The sequence below is a fragment of the Muntiacus reevesi genome, chromosome 2 (genome assembly GCF_963930625.1).
Source record: "Muntiacus reevesi chromosome 2, mMunRee1.1, whole genome shotgun sequence".
NCBI classification, from domain to species: domain Eukaryota; kingdom Metazoa; phylum Chordata; class Mammalia; order Artiodactyla; family Cervidae; genus Muntiacus; species Muntiacus reevesi.
Window position 1 is genome coordinate 233,808,545 of NC_089250.1, and position 9,580 is coordinate 233,818,124.

Sequence of the window (9,580 nt, forward strand, 5' to 3'; positions counted from 1 at the left end):
GCGATTCAACACCTGAGGATAAAATGAAATTATAGAGGTGAAAATACATTAGAGATGGTAAAAACACCTTGTATGTATAAGACATTAAATTATCTGCTGGATATTTAGTTGAAGTTTTCATCTTTCAAGCTGGTGTCTTGGACTCAGTGAAAACAATAGACTGAACCACATCTGACTTCTCAGGGTCTGAGAGTGTCCTGTAAATTGAGTGCAACCATCCTAAATTGAGCACCTTCTACAACTGTTGTAAGAAGCACGTGAGAAAGTAGATGCAAGATCATACTGCAATGTTAAAGAGATGGGATAAATATCAAGTGTGGTTATTTTTGATAAGTGTTCTGACTGCCTTTCTAAACAAGCCACCTTCTGGAATATGCTGGTGAAAGAGGCACAGAAATGCCAGTTCTGAGCAACAAAACCTCAGGAAGGGTCTGGAGGTCTCATCATGTGGATCAGATTTGTCTGTCTGGATATTTCAAGAAGCAGTTGTAATTATTTTCTTGCATTGGTTCTAGTCACCTGGAAAACTGTCACTGTTCTCAATTTCAGTTTCTAGTGAAATGAAACAAAATTAATCCATGTAGGAACTACATGCCTATGGTTTGGAGATTCTGCAGAATATTTGTAAAGAAAGCCACAGAAGCTAAATTACCTGCTTACGTGCCAAGTTGCTTCAGTTGTGTCCAACTCTGTGTGACTCTATGGACTGTAGCCTGCTAGGACCCTCTGTCCATGGGGATTCTTCAGGCAACAATCCTGGAATGGATTGCCATGCCCTCCTCCAGGGTATCTTCCCAACCCAGGGATCGAATCTGCGTCTCTTAGATCTCCCCCATTGGCAGGCAGGTATTTTTTACCACTAGCGCCACCTGGAAGCTAAATTAAGTGACGTGGTGATGGTTTAGTCACTCAGTCTTGTCCACCTCTTTTGACCCCATGGACTGTAGCCTGGCAGGCTCCTCTGTCCATGGGATGGCAAATGTCTTATTTGGCTTCCCTGGTAGCTCAGATGGTAAAGAATCTTCCTGCAATGCAGGAGATCCAAATTTGATCCTTGGGTCAGGAAGATCCCCTGGAGAAGGGACTGGCAACCCACTCCAGTATTCTTGCCTGCTGAATTCCATGGAACAGAAAAGCCTGGCAGGCTACAGTCCATGGAGCCACAAAGAGTCGGATATGACTGAGTGACTAAAAATTTCACCTTCAAATGTCTTATTTAGAGTGAAAATGGTATGTTTTCTTTAGCAACAGAAACTCTCCAAATACTAGCCTAAAACATCTAAAATCAATAGCGTCTACACAAAACTCATATGAAAGAACACAAGTAAATTATATCAAAACCATACTACTTCAAGTGCATGAAAACTAAAAAAGAAAAGTCAAGTTTGACAAGGATTTGATTCAGATTCAGATAAAGCCCTTGTCAGAGCAGTGTAGCAGCAGGAATACAAGGTTAGGGATCACTGGCCTGGGGCAGGCACTTCACTTCCACATTTGCTTATTCTCCTGTGAAATGCAGATAATAATCTACTACAGTACTGACTCTTTGCTCAACAAGGCTGTAGATGGGAACGTGGTTTCCAAAGTGTAGGGCCCAGTGGAAATGCAAGTTATCTTGGCTACACTCTGTTCAATTCAAGGAGTCAATTCTGTTCCTCCACTCTGTGCTGGCCATCAAGGTAACTGTCAGAGGCAAAAGCAGAATTTAATGCCATGTCTCACTCTTTGCGATGCTATGGACAGTAGTCCAGCTGGCTCCTCTGTTCATGGAACTTCCCAGGCAAGAATACTGGGGTGGATTTCCATTTCCTTCTCCAGGGAATCTTCCTGATCCTGGGATCAAACCCACATCTCCTGTGTTTGGAGGCAGATTCTTTAACACGGCCACCTGGGAAGTCCAGCACCCAAGAAAATATGTACTGGCAATACTGTTTGTGTTCTAACAGCATCCTCAACCAGGGGCCCACCGTCCCCGGGAAGGTCTGTGGATTTCTTCAAGTGGGTCTCTGTTTGCTCTAAAGTTTTACTATACACATGTGTTTATTCATATGTATGTATAGTAAATATGTGTGTGCATGTGTAAGCATGTGTGTGTACATGTACTCAAGGGTACATGCGAAGTGAAACTGAAAGGTGTTCAGTCATGTCTGGCTCTTTGCAATCCCATGGACGATAACCCACCAAGTTCCTCTGTCCATGGGATTCTCCAGGCAAAAATACTAGAGTGGGTAGCCATTCCCTTCTTCAGGGGATGTTCCTGACCCAGGGATCGAACCCAGGCCTCTAGCACTGCAGGTAGACTCTTTACTGTCTGAGCCACCAAGTAAGTATACACAAAAGTACATATATTTCATCAAGTTACCAGAGGGATTCATGTCCTAACCTCTTCTTAGGGAGAGGCATCACCTATATAATCTGAGCCTCACTGTAACTGTTCCCATTTTTAAGTGGAAGGAACACCTGCAGTGTATTTAAACTGAACAGTCTTATCTCAGACAATATATCCCTTAAAGTCACTTATTCCTGTTGAGGTTGCCATTAAGTTCCTCTTCTGTTTACTCCCATCCTCTGGCAGGCACTGAAATATGATATTTTGATAAACGTTGGGAGTCTGGCTCTGACGGCCAAGGTCCAGAGATAGTAATCAGGAGGTTTTATTGTTTTGATAAACCTTGAGTCATTCTTTAATGGAAAAACAATCATAATATGGTGAGTAGGAAAAGTAGCAGGCTACACATTTGAAAGCTGTTGCAGCCTTGCTGAAGACTGAACAATTCCTTTCTCTCCACTGACTTATTACCTAGTTGGTTGAGAGTTGCCTGATAAAACCCAGCACATAACAGCCCTCCAAGTGATGGCAACAGGTCCTCCACCATTCAGCTGTTGGATCAACAGGCAGTCTTCTCTAACTTTAGTAGAGGACTCTACATCATCCTCTTGAGAATCCCTTGGACAGCAAGGAGATCCAACCAGTCCATCCCAAAGGAAATCAGTCCTGAATATTCATTGGAAAGACTGATGCTGAAGCTGAAACTCCAATACTTTGGCCACCTGCTGTGAAGAACTGACTCATTGGAAAAGACCCTGATGCTGGGAAAGATTGAAGGCAGGAGGAGAAGGGGATAACAGAGGATGAGATGGTTGGATGGCATCACCGACTCAATGGACATGAGTTTGAGTAAACTCCGGGAGTTGGTAATGGACAGGGAAGCCTGGGATTCTGCAGTCCATGGGGTTGCAAAGAGTTGGACACGACTGAGCAACTGAACTGAACTGAACTACCCTATCACAAACAAACCAAACCAAATCTGATGAACTGCTGCATTTGGCTCATGGATTCTCAATTCAATTGTAATAAAGTTCATTTTCTCCCAAGTCACATAACTGATATATAAGTTTCCTTTAGTTCCTAAATTGTAGGATTGTTAGGCTTATTAAGAAGAGGTCAATATATCCTGCAATTAAATTAGCCACTCAGTAAATAATACGTTTTTTTGTAAACCATGGCTGATTGCCCTGGAAGCAGCTGAGCTGAAACCACTAGACCCAGAGCTTAAAATTTAATGATATGAAAGATCTAACCAACAACAGAGTCATTACTTCATGTTCTTGACTGCAATAATCAAAATGGACCTTGCCGTTTTGCCAGACTGCCAAAATGGAGTCTTAAGAAAAGGCTGTATAAAATATTACTGTCTAGTACTTTTTCATGTGTGGTGGGAATCTTTAATTCTTCTGAAGCAGTGCATAAATGCTCTCAAAGCTTTACCCCTTACTGCAGTGGAATATTTTAGTGATTTTACAGTGTTTTTATGCATTCACCAAGAGCTATGCTTCATTTTTTACACACACAAAAATAAGCTTTAAAAAAAATATAATTTTCTACCGAATTCTTTTTGTCACCAACTCATGAGGAAAATTACCTCAAAAAAGAAATAGGAGGGTGGTGGTTAATAATTAGCCTGCACTGAAATTTAGCATTAATAAAATTAATTTCCCATCAAGTATCTCTAAAAAGATGACTAATCAAACTTTTTTAAAAAATAAAATTCCCTAGAAACACAACTTGTCCATACAAATGGCAACTGGTAAAGAGAAAACAATATAAAAAATGTGCTTAATCATTTATTTCTTATGTTTCATCATGTGTGTGGTATTTCGCATGTAAATAGGGTGGTTTGTTGTGGAAACAGAACAAATGTGGATTGAATTCATGGTCAAAATAGCAAACAAATGGGAATTTTTACATGTTTCAATGTTTTAATCATAGTATTCTTTATCTTTGAAGGTAAATATATACATGTGTGTAAGCAAGCATACATACATATATATTTACTTGTGTATTCACAGATGGAGATATTTTAATCTTGAATCTCCTTTAGCTTTCATTTAAAATCATAAAAGTAAACAACAAGGTCCTACTGTATAGCATAGGGCACTATATTCAATATCCTATGACAAGCCCCATAATGGAAAAGAACATGAAAAAGCATATATATACATATACGCAAACTGAGTCACTCTTCTGTATAGCAAAAATTAAACACAACATTGTAAACAACTATACTTCAATAAAATCTTTAAAAATGCTAATCAAAAGAAAGCTGTAGCTAGATGGTGTTGGAATACTAGATTACTATATGCAAAAAAATTAATCTGCATCTTCATATCTATATATGTAAAATTCAAAGTGGATTTTAGATGTAAACATAACAGACACATTTTTTAAACTTCCAAAATAAAATACAGAAAAAAAAAGTTTAGCTAACATATCAGTTTAAAAATCAGATTTTTATAAGTTTAAATATCAGATTTTTACAGCCAGAATACAAACAGCAAGAGGGTTAAAAAGCAGTTGCTACTTGCTTGCCTGAAAAGCATCTTATCTAGAGCTGACCCCATTGGCCAACGCCGTCTTCTCTTGTTCATTGTACTTGATTTGGTGTGTCACCTGTCTCTTGTTTGTCTATAGATTAGCACAAAAATGTCATTGCAAACTAAGTGAATAGGGCACAGCCCCAGCACCTGCCACTTTTAAAACTCTTTAGAAGATTCCCTTGTTTATTTTGTAGGCACCCAGGGGGGCACTTAAATAACTGCATTGAAACAAACAATGCTGGTGATGATTAAGGAGGCTTTCACATGAAAATTCACTTCAGAAAAATGTTTTGCAGATGTACTGAAGAAAACTGTATCACTAAGAACCACTCAAAATACTTCGGTGGACCAAAACACCTTTATATTTCTTCTGGCAGCCTGCCAAGTTCACTGCCAGCTTGAAAAGAATTCTATAGCTGGAGGCTAGAGCAGAAACTGCAATGATTTAAAAGAGAATTGGCTACAGTAAGAACGATAATGCCCTATATCGTTAAAATGCAACTGGCATCTTAGCCTCCCTACAGCTCTTTGAAAATGTGCTTACTCTTCAACTATTTACAAAGAAAAATGCAGAGACAATTGAAATCACAAGAAATAAAAATTATTTTAAAGGACTAAGAAGTCCTTTGCCAAATGATTTATCAGTAGTGCTTGTAAAATAATGACATGTTCTCAGCTGTTAAATGAGGAAGAAATCCATGCAGAAATTCTGCTCATTACGAAACTCAACCATCAAACATAAACCGTTTTCATGATGTCCTAAATTAATTGATGCAGATTGTAAACACAAAAACAGTTGGCTTAAAATTAAGATGTAAACACAAATGGACAACGTCCTGATGTCATCAGTTTATCTTAGCATTTGACAGAGACAATATCTTTGGTGACTTTTCTGGGTGATTTTGGACAGCTAAGATGTGGTCTGGCAAGCTAAGGAAAATCACAGAAAGCCCAACGACCAAAGTAAAAAGGATTTCCTGGGTGTTTCTACGAAAAACCAAGAGAAGCATATGTCCGGTGCTCCAAATTTACAGTAAGCATCAAGAATGTGTCTTTAAATGTAGAACTCAGCAACACATTATACACTCGCTTATTTTTTTATGAAAGAATGAGCAAAATTATTTCAGTTGAGAACCTATACCACTCCCTTTAAATTTATTCTCATGACTATACAAATGTCAAAGGGGAAGTCAAGAGTAATTTGCTAGAAAACTCAACATGAAAAAGGTGGAGATGAAGCACTCAGTTTAGCACACCCGTCCTTAACTGCATGTCAAAATAACTCATGGTTCCTGGCCTCAGTGAGCTTAATACACAAGGAGAAACAGATGCATAAAAGGGGCCAAAGTTTAAAAGTACTCTTATGGGGGTGTGTATCAAATTAAGTAGGACCACCAAAGAGGGAATATTTTCTAAAAATAAATGTATATAATCAGATAAAAACCAGAGGACTGAGGACATTGGGTAATTCTAACCCAAACTCCACATTTCTATCCCCAAAAGCCATGCCCTTCCCTATCGTCAAGAAAATAACAAATTATCAGTTAAACCTGCCATGCATTTGGGACTTCTCTGCCCACTGTGTAAATAGAAAGTGGCCTGTAAAATATAAAAAGTAATGACTAAAATAACCAAACACAGATAATTTAATTCAACATGCATTTACTATTTCTCTTTTGATGGTTCCATGTTCCATCAGTATGCTAAATCTCTATCCGGCTTCACTGCCTGAGTTTCAGATCCGTAAGTCTGTCTGACTTCCTTCTTGATCTTTCTAGATGCATCTCTGGCACATTCAACTCAGCATGGCCCCAAGTGAACTTCTCATCCCCCACAACCTTACTTAAACCAGAACCATCCTGCATCAACTAATGATGCCATTATCTAAAGACAAACCTTGGGCACCGTTCCTAATTTTCCCTTCTCTAAATTCCCATTCATATCCAATGATTCTGTTGAATCTAGTTGTGTTGAACCCAACTTTGTTGTGTATTATTTATGGACTAAATGTTTGTGCCCTCCCTAAATCCATATGTTGAAACCCTAACCCCCAGGGTTACAGTATTAGGATGCAGGGCACTTGTGGGGTAATTAGGTCATGAGGTGGAGCCCTCACAAAGGTATAGTGCCCTTATAAGAAGAAACAGGGGAGTGAGGACTTCTCTCTCACCCATGTGAAGATATAATAAGAAAAGCACCATGTGCAAACTAGGAAGCAGGCCCTCACCAGATACTGAATCTGCCAATATCTTGACCCTGGATTTCTCAATCTCCAGAACTGTGAGAAATGAATGTTTAAGGCACGGGGTCTATAATACTCTGTTATAGCAGCTCTAACTAAGACACTGCCTTTCCAATATACAGCTGCCTCCAACCCCTTTCCAGTACCCTAGTTCAGGGCACCAGTCTTTCTCTAGATTGCCACAGTGGTCTTTTAAGTTCATTCCACCCAACCTACAGTAGTCAAAATAACCCTTCTTTACAGCCAAGAATTCTTTATAAATAAATCCTTCATAAATCCTTTGCCGCTAGGAAAAAAGTCACATTAAGTATCCAGATACCTCAGGACCAATTAGTTTATAGAATCCCTTTCACCTGTCACAGGAACCCTGATGATGGTGCCTGAGTGTAGAAAGGACAGGAGAGACAGACTTCACCTTCTTCACTAGTGTATCCAGAAATGTTGCAAAAGGGCCCTGTGCTTCTCACTGCTTTGGTTTTCCACAGATTGCTTAAATCACAAAAAAATAAAAATCGAAGTTCAGCAAAAGGCTGCTATTTTGTTTCAACTTTGTTGAGGTCTAAGGGAAGTACCCTCAATTATCCATATTTAAAGTGTTACATTTGATCTGTCTTAAAATATGTATCCTAAAGGAGATCAGTCCTGGTGTTCATTGGAAGGACTGATGCAGAAGCTGAAACGCCAATACTTTGGCCACCTCATGAGAAGAGTTGACTGGTTGGAAAAGACCCTGATGCTGGGAGGGATTGGGGGCAGGAGGAGAAGGGGACGACAGAGGATGACATGGCTGGATGGCATCACTGACTCGATGAACATGAGTTTGAGTAAGCTCTAGGAGCTGGTGATGGACAGGGAGGCCTGGCGTGCTGCGATTCATGGGGTCACAAAGAGTCAGACATGACTGAGCAACTGAACTGAACTGAGCTGAAAATATGTATGCACTTGTGAAACTATCACCATAATCAAGGTAAGAAAGATTTTGCCCACTCCCCAAACTTTCCTAATGCCCTTTTATAGTCCATCCCTCTCTCCTCCCACCTCGGTACCCTAGTCTGATTTCTGCCGTTACAGATAGGTCTGCGTTTCCTGGAATTTTATGTAAGTGAAGTCATATAATATGTACTCCTTTCTTTTTCTTTTTTTTTGCAAGGCTTATATCACTTAGCATAAGGATTTAAGACTCATCCACATTGTTGCCTGTGTTAACAAACTTTTTATTTGCCAAGTAGTAACATCATTTAAACCATTCTATCATAATCATTTCATAAAAGAAAAGGCACTTCAACCATCAAAAAGGAAAAAAGATTTGTATTCCAAATAAGGACAGTCATCCTTCAGAATGAAAAATTGGCAATCTTATACTGACAAAGAGTGGGGTCCTCGGGCAAACTGTGTAGGCCCCATCACCCAAAGCCAGTCCTTCTCCTGGCCACGAAGCAGGAAGCGCTGCCCCTCACAAAGCCCTCTACTCCTCCTCATTCAAGGAGGCAGAAAAGCAGATCCCTCTTGAGACCTGTTTCCATGGTAACCAGCTAGCAATTGACAATGTGGCCGGCAGTTGGGCCTCCTGAAGGGGAAAATCTTCAATGGAGACCAGGCCACTGAGAGGCCCAAGAAGGGACAGCTCAGACCCAGGCCTCTTGAGGAGGCCCCAGGAATCACTGGGCTGTCCTTTTCTTGGGAAAGGCCCTGGTGGGTTTTCAAAGAAATAGATGGAGAAGGAAGAAGGGCCCCTCTGAAGGAAGCTGGTCCATAAACTAGCAACAGGCAAGGCAGTGGTGGTCAGAGAAAGAATGTGGGCCTGACAGACACCACCCTTAGAATCAACACAACTTAAAGCAACTTCCTTGATCTCCATAAGGCTCAGTTTCCTCCAAAAAAGCAGGTAACACTGGGCTTCTGCACTGGGTAACTCCAGAGGGCATCACTGAGGTTACAGTCTGTTTGCTTACCTTCATTCCAATGAGTGTGTGCCTGCCTTCCACTCTGCACTGAGAACTGAAAGGGCAGGAGCAGGTATCTGGAGGTGGCGTTTTAGACCTGGAAGGGTTGGAAGTCAGTAACACTGGTTAAATATTGCAGGTGAGTGAGGGGTTTAAATTCCTCTCCTGGTCAGCCATTGAGAGGCCTCACATTTCCCGAATCTGTGGCTCTATATGAGAGCAAGAGTATCAATGAATACACTTCACAAACTGTTCCCCATCAGCTGCCAGGATGGCCTATCAGATCTTCAGCTATTGGCGGTTCTGTTCAATGACAACCTGGCCGCCAAGCACATTGGGTCAAGAATTAGGTTCTGGCAGAAAGCACATCCAGGTTCACGTCCCCAGCTATACCTTTTGATAACTATGTAACCTTGGATGGATTATTTAACACTCTTTAAGCCTCAGTTGCTTCATGATAATAATTTATTTAATATATTTGCTGCAAGAATCACTGTGGAAATGTATAACAAATGTT